A 22,313-nucleotide genomic window follows, 5' to 3' on the forward strand; every position below is an offset into this window, starting at 1 on the left:
CTTCCATTTACACAACAGGACTTAATTCAAAGTCCATATGCCTAGAATCACATTGCTAGTTGCTCTCATTTAAATCAATAGGACTTAAGCAGTGACTAACATGTCTCATTAATTTCAATGACTGACTCGTCCTATTCATTTCAACTAACTCAGACTGTATCCATCCAAACCTGGATGAACAGCTAGCAATAGCAGTAGACAGGATGTTGATATTGGGGAACCGTGCAAGGATAATTTCTGTCAAATATGACCTGGAATTGTAAGTTACTTCTTCTCTCTCTCCTCCAGTATTTCACACAGAAAAGTATGCATACGTAGACATTCTTTTCTGCCAGCCTGAAAACTCCTATGTTGTTTTACCCTGGAGCAAATGCCTGTTGCTGAATTATGAAGCACTGAAAATAGGGGTTTATAATGAAAATGTCATGCCGCTGTAATAACTTCCAATTCATGTTTCTACAAAATACGCTGTAGATCAAGTATAATATAGTTCTGTTCCATTTTATTTTGTATGCCATTAGGTTGTTCTACTGTTGCCATCACTTCTTAAGCTTGTTCCGGAAGAACGGAATGAATCTTTATTTTGTGTGATTGGATTTCAGCCAAGGGTTCTCAGACTTTTGTCACTGTGAGCCTCCCAAGTGTAACAAAGACAGATGGCAAAGCTCAGCTTCGTCCCTAGTAAAGGCCAGGTGACTCTAAGGGAAAGAAAAGGAGTTGGCCCCATGTAGGCCAGTGCCATCATGTATGGTTTAAATGAAGGCATTCTAGGAATCAAAACATCTACCAAACAGAATGTGTGTTCTTGTCCCCAGCTGTGCAAATCAGCATAGGACTTATAAACTATATAAAGTAAAGGTAAAGGGACCCCTGGTCGTGACCGACTCTGAGGTTGTGGCGCTCATCTCACTTTATTAGCCGAGGGAGCCGACGTACAGCTTCCGGGTCATGTGGCCAGCATGACTAAGCCACTTCTGGTGAACCAGAGCAGCGCATGGAAATGCCGTTTACCTTCCTGCAGGAGCGGTACCTATTTATCTACTTGCACTTTGACGTGCTTTCGAACTGCTAGGTGGGCAGGAGCTGGGACCAAGCAACGAGAGCTCACCCCATCACAGGGATTCGAACCGCCGACCTTCTGATTGGCAAGTTCTAGGCTCTGTGGTTTAACCCACAGCGCCACCTGCGTCCCCTATAAACTATATACTCCAGGTTAAACTCCCATTTCCATAAACAGCATGTTACTGTCTACCAGAGTCTGGGGGTGGTAAACATAGGATATCTGTCATGATCAAACATGCTTCTGATAATCTTTGAGTTATGTGGTTGGCCACTGTAGAGACACAATATGAAGCTAGATAGCCCATTGCTCTGATGTGTATTGTTTAAAGTTCCTAGAGCTACCTAAAGTTGCACTGATTTGTACAGGTAGAGACACCCTGGTGTCCATCATAGAATTGTAGAGTTGTAAGCTACTAACATGAGTTTGACCAAACTGCGGGAGGCAGTGGAAGACAGGAGTGCCTGGCATGCTCTGGTCCATGGGGTCACGAAGAGTCGGATACAACTAAATGACTAAACAACAACAAAAGGGACCCTAAGGGTCATCTAGTCCAATCCCCTGCAACCTCTGCTTAAAAGCCTCCAGTGAAGGAGATTCCACAACCTTCCAAGGGAGTTTGTTCCACTGTCAAACAGCCCTTACTGTCAGAAAGCTCTTCTTGATGTTTAGTAGGAATCTCCTTTCTTGCAACTTGAATCCATTGGTTTGAGTCCTACCCTCTGGAGCAGAACACAACAAGCTTGCTCCATCTTCCATGTGGCAGCCTTTGAGATATTTGAAGATGGCTATCATGTCTCCTCTCCGTCTCCTCTTTTCCAGGCTACACATACCCAGCTCCTTCAACCATTCCTCAGAAGGCTTGGTTTCCAGACCCTTGATCATTTTGGTTGCCCTCCTCTGCACATGTTCCAGCTTGTCAATATGGTTTATTAAAAATAATAAAAGAAAATTTAGGAAAGGATAATGGAACTACAAATGTCTTTCCTAGCAAGGGCCTGCAGATTGTTTTGGCAGACTGTCTATCCACTGGCAGAATTTCTAATCAAAACATTTTAGTCTATGATGTTTGATATTTTACAGCATATATTTCTTGTAACTCTAAAACAGCAACCCTAAGCCCACTTTGTAGTGAATAAGCATCACTGAACCTAGTGATGCTTAGCTCCCATTAAAGAAGAAAAAGATTGCACTGTGAGGCTGTAATCCATGCCCAGGAATATGCACTATTGAGCCTTAATTTTGAGTAGTCACTGCGTTGTAAATTATAGAATCATAAAAAGGTAAAAGTAGGTGGTAATCTAAAACTAATATCTTCTCATCAAGTTGAAACAGTTTATGTGATCTATATTAACCTTCTATCTGACATGACATTAGATATGGGATCAAAAACACAAGTCACTCATGCTACTCCCAGTCCAATGTTTAATGCAACATTGCAATCAACCTTCAAAATCCATTGCTGTCTGTTAGCCAATTACAAGGCAGTCTATGCTTTTGGGTTCTGACATAATCCCACATAAAAACTTCATTTAGCAAATCTAACGATCTCAAGAAAAGGAAATTTATAAACATTATAATACTAAATGGATTGTATTTTGCTCTTAGCTATGAAATCATTTTTGGAGAAGTATGACAAGCTAACTAGGTATATACTTTTTTCTAGTTATGATTAGTGCTAACTCTAAAGCAGTTCAAGCCTCTGGCATTAAGACATATGTCTCCAATGCAGCTAATTTCCATACACATTATGCAAGGTGACTAGAACAAGGTTATTCTTATGCCTGCCTGAAATCCAAGTTAATCAGCATAATCATTCTGAAATAAGACTAATACACATTTAGATGTCAAAGAGTATGGGAGTTAGTAGAAAAGGAAGACAACTAAGATAGAGGCTTGCACCTATGTGCACCCTGAAAAACAAGGTGAAATGGGGTCATCCAGGTCATGAACTCATATTCCCTGGGCAGATCAGGGACCCCACAAGCTTCCAGGGGACTCAATGGCCTCATCCCCACCACCACCACCAAATGTTGAATGCAATCAACAAACTTTCTCATTTCTTCTTCTTTCTTCAAACCAACCCGATTGGGGGAACACTTAGAACTTGCGAGGGGAGAGAGTGCAGAGGAAACGGAAAAGGTGCAGACATGGGGGGTGGGTCTTCCATTTTGATAGACAAGTCCAGCTTTTAATTGCAGTGAATTATTTCCCCAATGCATTCTAACCATAGTGATTTGGGGGAGGGATGTTGAAGTAAGGGAGTTACTTTTCCTGTGATTCATCATTTGCTGACTTTTGACTTTTGAGCCAGGTGTAAGTTGTAGGTCTAAACTATTAAGGTGGCCTGCTTCTTTTCCAGTATTAAATTTTCCTACCAAACAATTAAAAGTCAACTCTCTCTGAAACTTAAAAATAAATAAAGAAACATTTTAAAGGTTCCTTGTACCAAAACAAAACATTCTCTGGATCTTTCTGAAATTTAGCAGGCTCAATCCACTCAATCCTTTGTTTGCAAGTTTCATCTACTTATGTGACAAATGCTACAGCCATTTTTAGCTTCCCCGTTATGGTCACTGAGGGCAAAACATAACTTCGAACTTGGGCCAGAATAATGAGTCATGGAGTGGACCTGAAACAGTTCAGTCTGTTTCCAAATGCTACAAATACAAGGCACTTACTAATTAAATTATTTGCTTTACTGAAGCCCAGTGTTAATAACTGTTGTGGTGATAAACCAGAAAATTCGAGCTTTTGGTTGACAGTTTTAGACCAAGCACTCTCGTGACAGTCTTGCAATACTATGGTAGTAGACTGGTGGGGTTTAAATTTAGCTGAAGCCAATAATTAAATGTCCTACCCCAAATCTGTAATTCAATGGGGATTAGCCTCCAAGCACAATGAATCATTTGGAACACAGGATGGAACACAAAAAAATGCCTTAGGAACTTAGATTGAACAGCCAAGATGAGTGCCTGTCCAAATCTGAGCCCTATATACAATAACTGAACTAGGGGTTTAGTTTTAAACACATCAAGTGCTGATGGTATGTGATTATCACCTTTTGTATGGAAAAAGTATGTCAGAATTTTGGTGCTTTGAGAGGCTTTTTCCTTTGCATATTTCTGATGTGCTCCCCATGACCCTATTTTCTTGTCTAAGCAGCATCTCATACATTAGCTGAAACAGCACTGCTTTTCATGTGGTGAAGGAGAAGATGGGCTTTTTCCACCACCAATATGGCTTCCGTGCCCTGTGGAAAGGAAAGATGAGTGTGTGAGTGGCAGAAGACGTCAGGGCATGAAGATTTGGACTATTCCTTCTCCCATCTAAAGGAGCGAACCTATTACAACTGTGCTATTTTTCTAGAAAAAAATGGTACCAGAACTCACCATGAACACTCCCTTGTTCTCTTAGAATGGCAATGGCATCCACCTGAGAGGTGCCAGAACTGAATTCTGGTGAGTTTTGTCTGGGGGAAAAAAGCCCTGCAATTGCCCTGTGGGAGGGAACATCAGGTGCTGATTCATGTTCCAGTGAGATGGGCTGTTTTGTTTTGTATAACATATGCTCTCAAGCTTATCAGTTGTGTTTCATAAATGCTCGTGGTCCCTTTGATAACCAAGGGACCAAAGAAACAAGATTTGCATGACCATCACATGTGTGGGTATCTAATTAATCACTCAATTTTTTGCACTTGTTCTTAAGCAAAAGGCCAGAACACAATTATTTTGCCCCTTTCTTTGAAAAAAAAAATCAATGGGCAGGGGGCTAGTTGTACAATAGCTCTGTACATCTATATAGTCTTAAGAGTGAGGTGCCTTTTTCAGCTCAAAGGTCATATTCTCTTTTGGACATCTTTCCAGGGTGGGAGCCAATGATGGTTGGGAGCAGAGGCAAAAGTGAGTGAATGAACATATACATATGTCTATGTGGGCTGGTTTCTATACACACCCCTCTACCCTCCATTCAGGCAAGAAAAATGCACTATCAAAATTCAATGACACATTTCAGCCAAGTAAAAACACTCACGGAGAGTGTGAACCAAGGGATGTGCATGGGAAGTGTATTGGGGGCCAAGTGGATGGGCTTGGAGGGCCACATTTTCCCCCAGGCTTGTGGTTCTCCATCCCTGATTTTCATGGTGGAGGGGTAAAGTTTGAGAGTTTTGTGTGTGTGTGTGTGTGTGTGTGTGTGTGTGTGTGTGTTTTAAAAAAAACAGGGTAAAAATGAACTGGGCTTCAGAAAGAGTGGAACAAAACAGGTTTATTATTTTCTTTGTCATGTAAATGTATTATTTGCCCATACAACATGCATTTATTTAGATCTATAAAATCAGACTCTATTTCCTGTACAATATAAAAAGAAAGTGCCAATAAAACTTTTATTCATTTCTGTTATCAGGTAATACAAGCCCCAAGGGAAAGTCGGGGGGGGCAGGGCGGAAATACTGTTCGGACTATAGAGCATCACATCTTAATATGACATGCATTGTGTGTGCCTGTTTTAATACTAACAATATTAAGCTCCACAAAGCTTTATAAGCCAACACAGTGAGGACTACTTTCTGTGCTCAGTTTGGACTACGTGAGGTTCACATTTGAATGCGACAATATGCTATGCAATGGAATACTTTAGACCTGAGGTCTTTGTGTTTGGGACACTGACCGCATAACAGTAATTATCTCAGCTTTTCTGAAGCCAAGTGGAATTTTAGTGTAATGTTCTGCCTGTTCCCATCCATTAAATAACACATAACATCTGTGGTAAGAGCTGCATTCTGTCACTTAAGAGGCATCTCCAGAGTCCAGCCCTTATTATCTTGGTGCGATAATAATTTTGCTGGCAATTCAGGCCCTTGTCATTTAGCTGAACTATTGTAACACCCTGAGCTAGTAATGTGATGGATTCTAAGGTTCGCATTAATTATGCTCAGCCTTCGGAGCCTTTATACATTCTTTTACGGTGAGGAAAGGCAGCTCTCTTTATTCCACCTTTGTCGGCGTCTCTGCTGCAGAGTTAGTGAATAAATCCTCAAGGGCATGCTGTTTTAAACTCAGATGAATTTGGGTATTCATAACAGTCTTATTACACCACTAGGCTGTTAAGTGTGCTTTAACAATCCTTCAGGATTCTTCAGCACGACTGGTGACTGGGATCATTGCTCCTATTTACCAACAACCAGCTACAGCTCTGAGGAACTGAGAAAAGCAGCCAGGGGCAGAACTGAAATTTCCATTAGAATATACCTCCAATGGGGATTAATCGCGCTCCATATGGTTCAAAGGTCAGTGAGAGGATGAGAGTGGAGATCGCTATGAAGCATCAAGCAAAGTACCATGTGGACTGCTCTGCATGCGACATTTAGTGACTGAATCATTTAGACAAAATGCTTCTTGTGACAGATCCCAGATGGCACAGACAACTGGCCACCTCATATTTAACCAGCTAACAGAGAGCAGGTCCCCAAGGACAACCCCAGGAAAGCCATTTTCATGAACTCGCTACTAGAGTAAAATTCATGGGAATGTTTGGAGAACGCCAAGTCTGAGTATTATCTTGGCACCTGATGTGGAAAACTACCAGCTCAGTCTGGCCTTGTTGACTGGCCAGAGTTCCTGACTTAGATAGTAACCTAGTAACCCCAAGGTCTTTGCGCAAGAGGATTTAGGATATAAGACTGGAGGGAGGGGGGAAACAGACACCGGTGTGTGTGTCAACACTTTGTAGGCTGCTTTAATATTAAGATGCAGACATGTACAGAGAAGGGAAATGAATTACATTTGGTACAATGATTTTAATCCATCCTTACTTTTGACCTTTTCGATTCACCCTGATATATTAATACACAATAAAATGTATATTTTATATATACAAAGATATGGCTTGGCAATGCTCCTTATAAAGCCAGTCTTATGTGTGAAGACAGAGTTTGGGTGTGGATACCTAGAAACAAACTACCGTATATTTTGCTCCATAAGACGCACCAGACCATAAGACACACCTAGTTTTTGGAGGAGGAAAACAAGAAAAAAATATTCTGAATCTCAGAAGCCAGAACAACAAGAGGGATCACTGCGCAGTGAAAGCAGCAATCCCTCTTGCTGTTCTGGCTTCTGGGATAGCTGCGCAGCCTGCATTCGCTCCATAAGATGCACACACATTTCCCCTTACTTTTTAGGAGGGAAAAAGTGAGTCATACAGCAAAAAATACGGTACTTTTCACTTGCCGGGGAGAACTATTACTCAGGTAGGAGGTTTGTATCTCTTACCCTCTTCTCCGGGTAAATCCACCAACTGGTCTTTCCCTCCATCATGGAACACCCTCCAAAGAGATGTTCACCTGGAACCTACTTCGTGGTCTTTTGGGTACCAGAATAAGACATTAGACTTCTCCCTGGCTTGTCATACTTAAACTGTTCAAATATTTGAGGTCCTTTGTGCAATTCCCCCCCCCCCTTGCTAGTTTTATTCTGGTTTTATACAGTGGCTGGTTTTGTGTTGCTTTAGTTTTCATGTGTGTTGGGTTATTGCTCTGTGCAGCTTTAATTTTTACTATCAGCTGCCCAGAGAACCTTTGTTATTGGGTGGTATATACTTGTTATAAATAAATGAGACCCCACATAATGGAACGCAACATGAATTGTCCCATTGGCAATTACATCTCTCATCTATATCTGAAAAGTGTTGTCTTATTCCCTCCACAACAGAGAACACAAATGGTTTATTATTCGAAAGTGTATTTATTATTAATTCCATTTATATCCCACATTTATTCTGTTGAACTTCTGCATCTGAAATAATAAATGAATCCCTGGCATGTAGAATGCTTAATTTCTATCCCAGATTGTTCTATTTCTACCAATAATGTGAAAATTGCTACCTCACTAGGTTATAGATGTCAGTTGCACTTTGAACTTTAGCCTCTAACATCTTTACTTTACTTTTCCTTCCTGCTGACTAGATTCTAGTAGCATGTTTTTCCACAGGGTTGGTGAAAAAATGTTGATGATGAATCAAATTTTATGTCAACCGTAGAAGCAATAAAGCAATTATTTTGCACATGACCATGTGACATTTTAAAAGATCTGTGGACAAACAAAGGAATATATTGTCTCTGCACTTTAATATGAATTTAATACCTTTAAGGAGCATGGGTGTCACTTCAAAAGGAGCTTAAAGGAACTGTGTCTGTGCATTTTATATGAATACATTTCACAACAGATGCATAATAATATGAGAAAATGAGATCTGAACAGACTCAGGCCAGTGATGCTTCAGTCCAGGATTCTCAGGTCTCTGAGGATTAAATTGCGTGTTATAGTAAACACATAGCCTGAATCTATGCAGGCAACCACACATTTTTTCCTTACTCATAAATAGAGGGTGGGCTGATCCAGAAACAAGAGGTTTAATTCTTCCTTCTCCTGCTGGGATCTCCCCCAAACCATCTTCATTCTATAAACAATAAACATCTGTAGAGAGAATAAAAAGACCTTACCGGTGATGAGCACAATGCTAGGGAATGGGAGGGGGGACAGTTGGGGAGGAAAGGGTTAAACCTCAAGGAAGGATTAAATCTGACTACCTCACCTACTGTGATCCTAACTGGATAAGCACACTTTCATTTGAGTCAAAACATGTGTTTTGTGTGTGAGCGCATGCACACACACACACACACACACACACACAGCTGCCAGCTATGTTTTCAGACACTCCAAGTGTACCTATTTTCCAGTCGCAGATTTACAGAAGCTGTCCCAGTTTCTAATTTGATCTTGGAATGCCCCGCTTTTCCTTAAAGGTAAAGGTACCCCTGCCCGAGCGGGCCAGTCTTGACAGACTCTGGGGTTTGTGCGCCCATCTCACATCTCACACTTCCGGGTCACGTGGCCAGCGTGACAAAGCTGCATCTGGCGAGCCAGCGCAGCACACGGAATGCCGTTTACCTTCCCGCTGGTGAGCGGTACCTATTTATCTACTTGCACCCGGGGGTGCTTTCGAACTGCTAGGTTGGCAGGCGCTGGGACCGAGCAGCGGGAGCTCACCCCATCGCGGGGATTCGAACCACCAACCTTCTGATTGGCAAGCCCTAGGCGCTGAGGCTTTTACCCACAGCGCCACCCGCGTCCAGAGTACCAAGGTACCACTGTACAAAATATGTCCTTATTGGCTGTTAGATCCTACTTCAATGTCTGCAATAGGACAGCATTGTATACCACATGTGAGGGTAGTAGACTAACTCTGGGAGGCGCTGGGACCGAACGACGGGAGCGCACCCCGCCGCGGGGATTCGAACTGCCGACCTTTCGATCGGCAAGCCCTAGGCGCTGAGGCTTTAACCCACAGCGCCACCCGCTTTTCCTTAGGACATCCCTATTTTCACCAGAGAAATGTTGGAGGGTATGTGTATTAAATGTAATGGGCACCTTGACCCTTAGATTCAATCTATATATACTACTAGACTGAGAGATCTGAATTCTGAAATGCTTGGCTGAACTATCACCGTGGTCATTACTGAATGCTCTCCTAATGAAAAACAAATAAGCATCATTTCTCATCTACAAGTAGATGAGTTAGAAGTTAAAAGTGGACAACCCAAGAGTCACGAGGAGTGCGTAGAGCTGATGCTCCACTTCTTAAGCTGGCAACCAGCTACGGGCAGGTGAAGGCCTCTGGAAGCAGTGACCCTGTTGCCATGGTGACAGGGCAATGACAGTCGCAAGGGCAAGCTCTGGATATCTTGCATGAATTGGGAGCAGGCAGAGGAAGCATGACAGATCCCACCAAGAGGAATTTAAACTTAGAAGCTGAGAGAAGTGTCTCTAGAAGTGTCCAGAAGGAGACTGAACATTGAAGGAAGAGGCAGAAGGGTGGTTTTAACCTCTCCCCTTGGAAGCAAAGACCTCGGGCAAGGTCAGATTAAGGTCCCTAGCACAGAATTTTGTGTGTGTGTTTGTGTGTATCCCTCTCTCCCTCCTCAGTTTTTCTTCACTTTTCAGTCCCCTAATCAAGCCCTGTGTCTGCTGGTCACAAGAAAGCACTGGCCTTCTTCCCTCTGCCATATGGTAGGCAAGGTCTCACATGGGTATTAGAGATAAACCTTTGAACCCAGCTAATTCCTGCTGTTAGGGCCACATTTACCACCAATGGTGTAAAGTGGTACAGTTCGTTCTTTCACTCTAGAACTCTACTTACTCATCTGCCTCTCATTCTGCCGCATGTGTAGATGATGCAACAGATTTTTTTAAAAAAAATAAATAACACAGCATGCCAATATACCAAATTAAGGCCTTTCCTCCACTCCCAACTTCAGGTGCTTTGAGGCTTTTGAGGACTAAAGACGGATGGGCTCACCTCCAGTTGCTGGACATAAGGCAATCCTCTACCCGTCCTCAAACAATAAGCAACATTCTCCTATCAGCAAGAGGTATACATTCGATATGTTCTGACTGCAGAAAAGCCATTCCTTTCCCTCCCCAATAAACATTCCAATGTGAGTGTTATGCCCTACGTGGCTGTAAATAGGCCAAGAGTAAGCCATGATGAATAGCGAGAGCTCCAGTAAACTATTCATCTAGCTGACATCATCACACTAAGCCTTCACCTTCTCGCATGGATTTAGGAAATGAAGCTTGGTTCGCAGCAGATAGAAGAAACATATGGTGAATTTTATTAGTCTTCAGAGGCAACTTGAAAATCCCAGGAGCCTTTGTGATTGCTTTCTTTCCCATTATATCCGCAGTGGTGTTAGGAACCACGCGTAGAGGAGTGGAGTGATGATGAAGATGTGGATTATCCTTGCATGCAGAAGGTATATTATGCAGTTAGATGTTGCTGCCACACTGAGAAGAAAACTCAGACAATAAATGCCAGGAAGCATGTAAGCAGCAGGAGTGGGCATGAGTGCCGTCCTGTAAAGTGTTCCAAAGTGAAAATCAAAGCGAGGAGATAAAAGCAAACATTGGTCTGGGCTTTTTAATCAGACGCCTGGAGCAGAGCTAAGGCAGGAATGATAAATCTGTGACTATGTTATAGTACAGGGAGAGAGAGCACCACAGTTGATCAGGTCAATGTTTATGTTAACTGTGGTGGAAATCATTGAGCACTCACCTTTCACCTGCGCAAATAAATCAGCAGCTTAGAAACTGTGGCTAATTTATGGCATAGCATGCAATCTCACTAACAACTCAGGTGGAAAGGTAAACAATTTAAAACAATCCGAGATTTATATGCATACTTCATACACTAGTAAATGTGGCCTGCTTCTAATAATTTCTATTAGAAATTCTTTGTTGGCAGCAAAATGTGGTGAAATTTAGTCAAATTCTGACGTAATCATGGAATGTGGTTGGTTAGCTAGCCCTTTATGTACCCTACCTCAAACCAGGAACTTCACAGTCAGAAATGCTGGATATTAACTATACAGAGTCTTTCAAGAGGGACTGGAAACATTTTCTTGTCCATGTGAAAAGTAACTTTCCATATGCAAAGTCCACAGAGGGGTTTGAAGTCTAAGAAAAAAAGAGCAGAACATAGTAAGAAATCTGTTTAAAAGGATGAATCAGAATACAGTGGTACCTCGGGTTAAGTACTTAATGCATTCCGGAGGTCTGTTCTTAACCTGAAACTGTTCTTAACCTGAAGCACCAATTTAGCTAATGGGGCTTCCTGCTGCTGCTGCGCCACCGGAGCCCTATTTTTGTTCTTATCCTGAAGCAAAGTTCTTAACCTGAAGCAATATTTCTGGGTTAGCGGAGTGTGTAACCTGAAGCGTATGTAACCTGAAGTGTAGGTAACCCGAGGTACCACTGTATCCTAATTATATGTAATCGTGTTTATAAACATTGAGATGGGTGCTCAGGAAGTCATTGGTATTGTAGAATAGGATTATACTGTAACTGTTGTGTGATAAAGTGTAACTTTGAATTTTGAAATGAAACAAAACATTAGAAGTCAAAAAAGGAAGAGCCAATCTGCAAAATGAAAAAAAAAATCTGTAATCCACATTAACAGTTCCAGGTTCACACATACATTAATGTACATAAAGTCACATTTGAGCGAGGGGCATTTGGCTTGAAACCCTGAAGCAAAATGAAAAGGGAAGGTCAAAAAACACTTTTGGGTAGGGCTTAAATAATTTGTGAGGGAGACGAGTGGAGATGGCTTACAATTCCAGCCAAAGGGATCCTTCTTACTTCCCCTCACTTTTTAATTACTTTAAAACTCTCTTTTTCCCTCCATAAACTCTGGTAATATGGCACAGCAGCACAGCTCTGGCTACTGCTGCTACCATTTTCCCCAACATGTCATGTCATGTCACAAAATCTGTTGGGAAAGCAGTTCTGAAAAGTAAGAGAGGGAATCTGAAGCCCCTCTCCATTCTCCTTTCTGAAACCATTTAGAAACCCAACAGTGACACATTTTCACCATTAGGTAACCCTTTCGCAACTGGTTAAATCTTCTCTTCCCTGTGGTTCCAATTATGATTGGCCTCATGATGCTACTCAGCTTTCCCCTAAGTTTAATAGCGGCACAGGGAGAGGAAATTCCACCAGCACTGCAGGAAAGGGGAGTTTCAAAACTTTATTCTGCCTGCAATCCCTGCTGTGTGGCTCAGCTGACTGAGAAACAACTGAGAGAGGTGAAAAGGGGGCTGGACTACAGAACAAAATTAACCCTTAGATGGACCCCACTCCCTTCTTCCTGCTTCTTGGCTAATCAGTGGGAGGGTATTTTGTGGGAGCAACCAGAAGGTGTTCAGGGAATGCAGATTGCACACTTCTGAACAAGAAAAAGAAAAGAAAAAAGGAGAATTTTTTTCATGGTCATTATATACAGTGGTACCTCAGGTTACATACGCTTCAGGTTACATATGCTTCAGGTTACAGACTCCGCTAACCCAGAAATAGTGCTTCAGGTTAAGAACTTTGCTTCAGGATGAGAACAGAAAACGTGCTCCAGCGGCACGGCGGCAGCAGGAGGCCCCATTAGCTAAAGTGGTGCTTCAGGTTAAGAACAGTTTCAGGTTAAGAACGGACCTCCGGAACTAATTAAGTACTTAACCCAAGGTACCACTGTATACTGAATGGAGAGTGTGCATATTGCCTAGATATGCAAATGTCACCAAGATATGCACATTCCCCAAGGCCCGTTGATGACTATGCATAAGAACCAGAAGATATACAAAATTTCATTGACATTTTCCAAGGCCTGTTGGAGATGATGTATGTGCAAAATGGGAACAAATCTCTCTTCATAGAAGGATAAAGTACCCATCTTCCACAAGGCCTGATAAATGTGCACAACTATCAGTGTAAAGTTAGTCTAGAAATCTTCTCCTTGTTAAGGGGAATTTGGAGAAGTTTAGGGAAATCTAGACTCAGCCATACAAGGTCCTACTTGTAGCACAGCTTAGATACAGGTGTACAGTGAGATGTAGACCTTTAGGAACAGAACTTTTCATTCACGCTTTTTTTTTTTGAAAAAATAAAGAAAATAAAGAGAAGAGGAAGTTATGAATTTTCGGCGTTCAGATAAAGATTCAGAATGTTCTTGAATGCCAAGAAGACTTTAAGAATTTACTTAGGTTCACAAAATGAGTGATATGGGTGCTGAACATTTTTCTAACAGAGCAGAAGTAAACCATAATTTGCTGCTCCATTAGATTTCCCCCCAAGGGCTGATAATGCATAATTTATGTACATGCCTATTTGTACCAGAAAATGCTGAATGAACTAAGCCAAGAAATACATCAAAGCCTATTGGTCCTAGCCAGCGACTTAGGATCAGGCATAACCCAGAGCCTCTCTTAAAATAACTAAAAGCAGAAAACTTGGGAGACAGACAAAGGGAACTGCAAAGTGGCTTAATAACGTAGACAAGGGATAAGAGATGCAAGAACCATGACAGTGAGGGTGGAGGAAATAGATCCTTATGAGAAAATGGAAAAAGCAAAAGTTTGAGAAACGTGCAGATGATGCAATTGAAGGGGGTGGGGAGAAAATGTCAAATTTGGTTCAAAATGGAAAACTAGCCTGTTCATTCAGTGTACATGAACCATGAGTATTTAATTCAGCTCAGTTGATTTTGATGGCCTAAGTCAGATTTCTGTATTCATGGCTTGTGTCTAAGTAAAGACATCAAACACAAACTTTATTTGTCTCTATAAATTTAAAGAATTTGAGGCATAAGTAGAAAAAAGCAGCACCAAGGACTAAAAGCCTTTCATTTTTTCACTAAACATAGGGTCAGATCCAACATCATACCAGCATAAGCAACAAGACTTCCTCTTCCTCCCTTCAACAGACTTCATGCTCTCCAGTCTTCTCTGGAGGACACACTCACAACCCAGCAATTTAGATAAAAATTGATGAATATGCAGAGGAGGAGAGGGAGGGTAAATTCCATTTGTGCAAGTAGAATCTATTGCACAAGCAGGTTGTAACAATTAGATATCACCCATTATGACTTCTCCATGAAGTGAAATGTGAACAATACATCTAAGGGGGTGGGGGTGTAATCTACAAACATATAAAAAAAATTTCTGAATTATTATTATATTTTTTTAAAAAAAAAATACATTGAATTTTCCATAAGGCTCACCATCACCATCTAGTGTCACATTGTATACTGCACTTAAAACACACTTAAAATGTTTTATTTGTAGCTGTATATCTCAGTCCAGAGAGTGAGAGAGTGAGAGGCAGGATATAGAGTTCACATAAGTATGGCAGTATCCCAAATTGATGGCTGTTATTTAATAAGGCTGGAAACACAAATATTCCAGGGTGGGGGTGCAAACCGTATGAATCATATTAACATTAACCATATTAATATTTTGAATAAAGGTGCATAAGTGTTCCAAATTAGAATGTACAGACAAGCAAGATATTTCTACATGCTGGTGTTGATAGCAATTCGTTTTCACAGCTCCAAAGCTATTTGAAAATGACAGGAAAAACAAATATGCTAATAACAACCATGGCATTACTTCCGGGGTCCAATCATTTTTCTATGTACGAAGTCCTTAAGAGAAAGGACTATGTGTGGTAATACTATCATTGTTGTCTATTAATAAATATTTGTGCCAATTGTCTGATTCGCTAAAAGATAGGCAAGTCAGTATTCTGCACAGTGACCCAAATATAACTGAAATCCACTGTGCAGTATAAACGTGTAAACAACTCCCAAATCCAGTACAAAAGCAAAACATGGTATATAAAAAAAGCTCAGTGTGCTGTCATTCATTGGTACTGCTAAAGTGGGAGCAGGGGGAGCACAGCTAAAATCAGCCCAATTTTCTCCAGGGACCAGTACAATGAAGTCTGTAATAAAGCAATGAAGGCATCTTGGGAGAAAGTGCTGAATAGATGGAAACAGCTCTTCACCCAGTGAACAGGTCACTGGTGTAAATTACAAAGAGCATGATCCTGTCAGATGCAACATAATGATCTTCAAGATACTAAAGACAAGAAATGCCATGTCCTAAAGCTACAGATGCATTTTGACATGCTGGAAATATTTTGGAACATTTTGAGGCCAAGTGTGTGATAACCTTGACACCCTCTGCAAAAGCTTCCATCAAAACGACTAAACAAACACCGTAACGGGCTATGGAAATTCACTAATCTGGGCCCTGAATTTTCAGAAACCCTCATTGAACATCCTCAGAAAAGTGTTTTCAGGTTGCAGTTACCCTTTATTTTACCTCCATTTTCATCCTAAGAGTCTATAAGAATATGAGGATACCAATAATGTACTACAGTGGTACCTCGGGTTAAGTACTTAATTCATTCTGGAGGTCCGTTCTTAACCTGAAACTGTTCTCAACCCGAAGCACCACTTTAGCTAATGGGGCCTCCTGCTGCCACCGCACTGCCAGAGCACGATTTCTGTTCTCATCTTGAAGCAAAGTTCTTAACCCGAGGTACTAGTTCTGGGTTAGCAGAGTCTGTAACCTGAAGTGGATGTAACCTGAAGCCAATGTAACCCGATGTACCAATGTACATTGTTTAAAATCCAGACAGTTTCAGAGATCTAAAAGCAAGAAATAACCTAATTAAGTCGGTGGCGTAGCATGGGGGGCACGGGGGCGGTTAGGGGCACAAAATTTCAACACCCAGTGCTGCCTCAATATAGCCACGCAGTTCCATTGCTAGGCTCCATTGAAAATGGCTTCTGCATGCGAACCAGGAAATGAGCTCTCCAGACAATGGAACTACTCTTCTTTTCTTATCTCTGTGGCTGCAATCTCCTGGGTGATGTGGACACCATAGGCAGTTGAATGTACATGCTTTTCCTTCCCTCCCACCCCCTCCGCCCTGGGCACTGGCAACCCATGCTGCACCACTGTGTTATGTATATAGACACTCAATAAGAGAATAGACACTTGTTTGTATTCTGCATACAATGTGCTGGGCACATTCTGCATGCCCATAAAGTTGTGTCCTGTCTGTATAATGCCAATGTTTGGCACTCATTTCCTAGTTTTGTTTCTCCACTGTATTCCTTCAACCATATACAGTAACCTTGGTATTGTCTTTCCTTTTCTGGAATCAATTCACTAAAAGAAAGAAAGAAAAAAACTTTATGTATGCCAACCAAAATATTAGGGCTTCAAATGGGACCAGCTAGAATTATTACTTTCCGTGATCCGTTTTGTCTCTCCTAGACTGTAGCCATAAAATATAGTTAATGAATATTAATCTATACTGAAACACCTATTGGTCTCTGTCATGATTAAGATGTTTAGCTTCCAAGCAGTTGTAAAATATCTGTGCTAAGTATTGATTTTGTGAAAAATGTGTCATTGTGAGGTATAAACAGAAAAAAATAAAATTCCTGTGGTGAATGAGTCTCTAGATAACAATTCATTTTTGAGAAAGCAATGTCTCATCACACCTGCATATTGAAATATCCCAGCTGGGTCAACAAGAATGTAAACACTAGGTGGTTAGAATTTGTTTTCTCCTACTAGAATATTTTCAAGAGGAAAATATTAGAACTGAGGGCTATGCTTTAATAACTTGGGGGCAGGACGAACACCTTGGAGGGAATGTTTGGAGACAGGATTCTGATAAGATTTTAACTATCCCTTGTGCATCAATCATGCAAAGGTCTGTCATCCTTCGCCCAGCCATTAATTTTATGAAGCCAAAGCTGTGGTCATTGGAACATTCATGTTAAGACAGGAAGGTTCAGACTAATAGTGGTCCAAAATGGGGAACCTGTGTGGTTCAGATGAATCCCCATTACATATTTTTTTTGTGGAGCAATAGCCTTCCATCCTGCCACTGGACATGCCTCAGATTCACAGTGAGTCGGAGATTATTCTGATTGTGCTGATGTAACATCATATTATTGTGATGCTGAATTCTTCCCACATAGTCTTCCACATAAGAGGGACCCTGACTGGTGCAGGTTCCCTCCCAGAGCTCTGTATGAAGTTCAATTGCCTATTCAGCAAAAGCACATGTGGTGGGATATGACTGGAACATCATCTGAGGCCCTTCTTTTTGTGCCTCCTCCACGAGAAGTCTGGAGGGTGGTGTGACATTAACATATGAGAGTGCTGGAGGTGAAATAGTTAAACAAGTTATCCAATCAGAACCCAGGGGGGTGGAGTCAGAGGGACTATAAAACCAGCTCTGGGACGGGCGAAAGGAGAGTTCATTGGGAGTTGGTGGTTGGTTGGAGTGGGAGTGAATTGGGATAGAGTCTAGGGGTAGGTTGAGTTTGTGTAGCGAAATAAGTTGAGTCAGGAACAGTTAGGAGCTAGGAAGATGAGTAAAAATCTGAGAGGTGGTTTAGCAAGTGAGAGCAGGTAGCAGAAGTTATAGGTCTGGATAGGCACCCTATGATTGTAATTGACCGATACCGTTTATGAAACCACACGCTTGTTAAACTGCAATAAATAAACAGAAGTTTATGTTCCAATTTAAACCTGACCGGACCCAGTATTGTACCAGGGAGGGCCTGGGTGATGCGAGCGAGAAATAAAGTGGTGGCACAAGGAGCAATGGACGGTGTGATCGCCACAGGTGGCAGCATAAGAAAGGGCCTTCTCTGCAATGGCGCCTCATTTGTGGAATGCTCTCCCCAGGGAGGGTCATCTGGCACTTCTATTATACATCTTTAGGTGCCAGGCAAAAACGTTCTTCTTCAACCTAGCCTTTCACTGATTAACAGTCTATGTCCTTTGAAATGTGTTTTTGGGTGGGGCGGTTAATGGTTTATTTTGTTCTTGTTCTTGTTTTTATAATGTACTTTGAGGTTTTATTTTGTATTTTTATGCTGTGACAATATATAAAGAAGCAAGCAAGCAAGGGGCATTACTGGCAGACAGAAGATCTTTTCCCACCAAATGCACAAGGGGGTGTTCATCATGCAGTCAGAAGTAGGACTTGGAAAATGGGGGTTCAAATCTCTACCCAGCCCTGAATGTTCCTGAGCGGCCTCCCTGAGTCACCGTCTCTCAATCTAATCTTCTTCACAAAATAAATATGCATGTAAATATATTTAATTGTTTCTTCTAGTGTAAAATTCACCATTTTTCTTAAATGAGACATCATAAAAATTAAGGACTTAATTTGCTAATATCTGCATTTCAGCCATTGGTGTGAATGAGTGAATTGGGGAGAGATAGAGAGGTTCATAAATTATTTTCCTCCTAAGTAATTATTTCAACCAAGAGGCAAAAGATTTCCTACTACCTAGTCAAAGCTAACAACATTGTTAAATTAAGTAAAGGGTGTGGTACTATTGTAGTTGCTTAATGGAACTGTAAATTAATGGAATTGTAACTTCAGTACATCTGCCCAGTTTTTCTAAAAGACTAATTGAATGAAAAGAGAAAAAGTACCTGTAAAAAGCACTTATAGAAGAAAGCAAATAATAATGGTGGCGCTGTGGGTAAAACCTCAGCACCTAGGACTTGCCGATCACATGGTCGGCGGTTCGAATTCCCGCGGTGGGGGTGCGCTCCCATTGCTCGGTCCCAGCGCCTGCCAACCTAGCAGTTCGAAAGCACCCTCAGATGCAAGTAGATAAATAGCGACCGCTTACTAGCGGGAAGGTAAATGGCGTTTCCGTGTGCTGTTCTGGCTCGCCAGAGCAGCTTCGTCACGCTGGCCACGTGACCCGGAAGTGTCTGCGGACAGCGCTGGCTCCCGGCCTCTAGAGTGAGATGAGCGCACAACCCCAGAGTCTGTCAAGACTGGCCTGTATGGGCAAGGGTACCTTACCTAACATGTAGTGCCTTTTAGGAAATTATTCAACCAAAGAATCTCCTCCCTGGAAGAGAGGGGAGTGGTTGTGGACGGGAGCCCGAGCACCGCCCCAGCAGGGGGCGTAGCCCCCTGCCTCCACCTCACCTGGCTGGTGCCCACGCCCCTCAGGAGGCAGCCAACCAGGTGCCTTGGAGGGGGCGTGTCCAGCAGCCTTTGCTGCGGCACCAGCCTCTCCCCGGTGTGTTGTGTTGTGGTGTGTCGAAGGGCTAGGTGTGGCCGTCGCCTATGCCTTCAATTTTGGGGTATTCCGTTAAAGGAATCTGGCGGTCGTGTGTTCTGTCCGATGCCTGCTTGGCAGGAGGCCATAGCACGACCCTCGGTGACATCAGGGGGGAGCTTATAGTTGGATTAGCATCAACAGGCTCCACCTACTGGTGAATAAACCCACTTGTTTTTGAGATCCAATGCCTAAGCCAATACCTTTTCACTGCTGTAATCAATAAAGTTGTGGCCTTTCCATGCCCATTAACCTTATATCACGTGTCCTTGTGTGTTCATTTCACATCGCGGGGTCGGGTCCTCGAACCACAAGTTTACATTTTAATTCTAAGCCAAACTGCATTATGTGTGTGGTTTTGTATTTAAAAAAAATACTTAACACTGCCACTTTATTTTTGAAATAAATGTGTCTGTTGAGCCATGATCTGGCTCCAGATCAGGGTCCCCATGTGGTTCATATGCCCCCAAAAGTAAACGGCACCTTTGGGATTAAATGGCAGAATATTCTCCCAGGCAACTAGGATAGAATTGGGAGCAGATGACCAGATCCAGGCCTTGAAAATAAAAATAGCACACCTTAAGATAGGCTACATTTTGTGTCTAATTCACTTAATAAAAATGTGCTTATTTATTTATTATTTGTTGTTGTTGTTTATTAAATTTGTATAGTGCCCTTCATCCGAAGATCACAGGGCAGTTCACAAATTAAAAATATTGTGTACAGTTTTGGACGAAGTACCAACGTGAAAAATGAAAGGAGGGGAGTACCTCAAGAAAGAAACACAAAAACCTGTTTTACATCACTTTACTCCTGTGCAGATCCTGCTAGATCTCCATTTGCCGTTTGGCGTAATAACCCAGAGTTTGGCACAGGGAAAGCCCCTTGCAGCTAACTGGTGCCAGATGTGCTATATCAGTATATGTGACGCTTGGCAAAAACCCTTTGCCCACAGGATGCAACGGCCTACGTAACTAAGCCTTCAACCAGTTTTCTGCAAACAGCAGCCTCACCCACTATGAGGCCATCTGCTTTTGAAACTGAGCAAAGGAAACTAAGCAAAGTCTTACATCCTTTTTTTGAAAAAAAGAGAGAAAATAATAATAATAATAAAAATAATAATAAATTTTATTTATATCCCACCCTCCCCAGCCGAAGCTGGGCTCAGGGCGGCTAACAACAATCAAAATAGCTCAACATTCTAAAACATTCATTATAAAATTAATTAAATCAAATTAAAATCAAATTAATGGCAACCATCAAGCAAAATTTTGTGCAGATTGCCAGAGGAGGGGGTCAGGCTGCACCCTGACAAAAGGCCTGGTGGAACAGCTTTGCTTCCAAGTTAAAGAATAAACAAATTTCTCCTCACATACAATCTCTCTCGCTCCACCATCCACTACCACAGGGGGCCTACTTTGACCCTGGCTGCCTGGTTTAAAAAGTCTGATTTGTCTTGTCACCCAGTAAAATCCAAAACTCTTGTCCCCACTGCTTGCCATTGCAACAGTGAAAACGCCTCAAGGTGGGCAGCTGTCCATTTCAGCTCCAGTAGCAAAAACAAAAATGGGGAGGGGGAAGGCAGGAGGAAAACTCCTAATGGTGACCTCTTCTGGTACAGCAGTGAAAGAACTGCACAGATTCCAACTCTCCGGTTCTTTTTCTTCTCTGGAGCATCGCTGAGCAGCTGTCAAGACAGCGATGCTCCAGCTGCTGCGGCGAGGAGCTCTCTGTAGCTGCCACTAGAAGTGGCCGCCTGCCAGTGCAAGAAGGGATGCTTTGCCTCCACAGCTGCGGTAGTAAGAGGCAGGCACAGCTAGCTATTTTCTGTGGTGTGCGGAGTGGAAATTGGCAATGCAGATGGGCACCACGATGGGCTGCTTCACCGCCACATACGCAGCAAGGTAGTAACTGCCACTAATTTGAAGGGGCTCTTTCTCCTTAAGGTATTTGTGTGCAACAGAAAGAGACAGAGAGGATGAGAGAAAAGGGGGAAGGAATTAAAAGTACTATTTAATATCCTGGACCCAAAGAAGGCATTTCTCTCTTTCACCCTTACACACACAGACAGACAGACAGAAGCCCCCCCCCAAGTTTATTATAATTAAAATGTCCATATATTTTGTGAGCAAAGCATTTTCCTTTTCCCCAAATGCTTCCCTTAGTTACAAAAACTGCATAACTCGGGATCAGTCTCACTACTGTCCAGCCTACATGAGCAAAAGGTTTGGTCTTAGCTCATTCAAAGTCAAGGGACAGCAATATTGAAAAATAATGATTTTTCTCAATTAATCAGGACAGGATTGTTCCTCTCTCCCCATTTGGAATCTATTAGGGCACATCTGCACGCAAGCAGTCCTAGATCAGACTGTAAATTTTACAGTTGTTCTTTACCTTCTGGCAGCCAGAACCAGGATAAAAACATCTTGGCTGCATGCACTAGAAAGGCATTCATTCTGAGTATTAAACTTTTGATTTATTATCCAGTGGCAAAATAGACTCATTGCCCCCTTTTTAAAAAATACAGGACTCTAAGTTTTCAATCTTCATCTGGCTGGTGGAAAGAGCGAGTGGTTATAAAGATTTTTTAAAATATCACCATCATCATTTTTTCTTTACTCCTTTACCAGTTTTTTAAAGGCATACTGAGTCATGCCTTAAAAATACTTACCATAAGGAAGTCTTTAGCATGAGGAAGATTTTCAAAGAGTTAAAAAAGAAAGAAAGCCATAATTGTGGGTTCTTT

General features: G+C 41.9%; 1 long non-coding RNA gene across 1 annotated transcript; it reads left to right on the forward strand.

Moving 5' to 3' along the window:
• Window positions 1-9,737: 9,737 nt before the first annotated feature.
• LOC309514409 lies at window positions 9,738-14,332 on the forward strand. Its single transcript, XR_014211973.1, has 3 exons — window positions 9,738-9,976; window positions 10,806-10,874; window positions 14,309-14,332. It is a non-coding gene; the product is annotated as an uncharacterized lncRNA (long non-coding RNA).
• The last annotated feature ends 7,981 nt before the right edge of the window (window positions 14,333-22,313 follow it).

Source organism: Podarcis vaucheri, assembly GCF_965113315.1.
Source record: "Podarcis vaucheri genome assembly, chromosome: 11".
NCBI classification, from domain to species: domain Eukaryota; kingdom Metazoa; phylum Chordata; class Lepidosauria; order Squamata; family Lacertidae; genus Podarcis; species Podarcis vaucheri.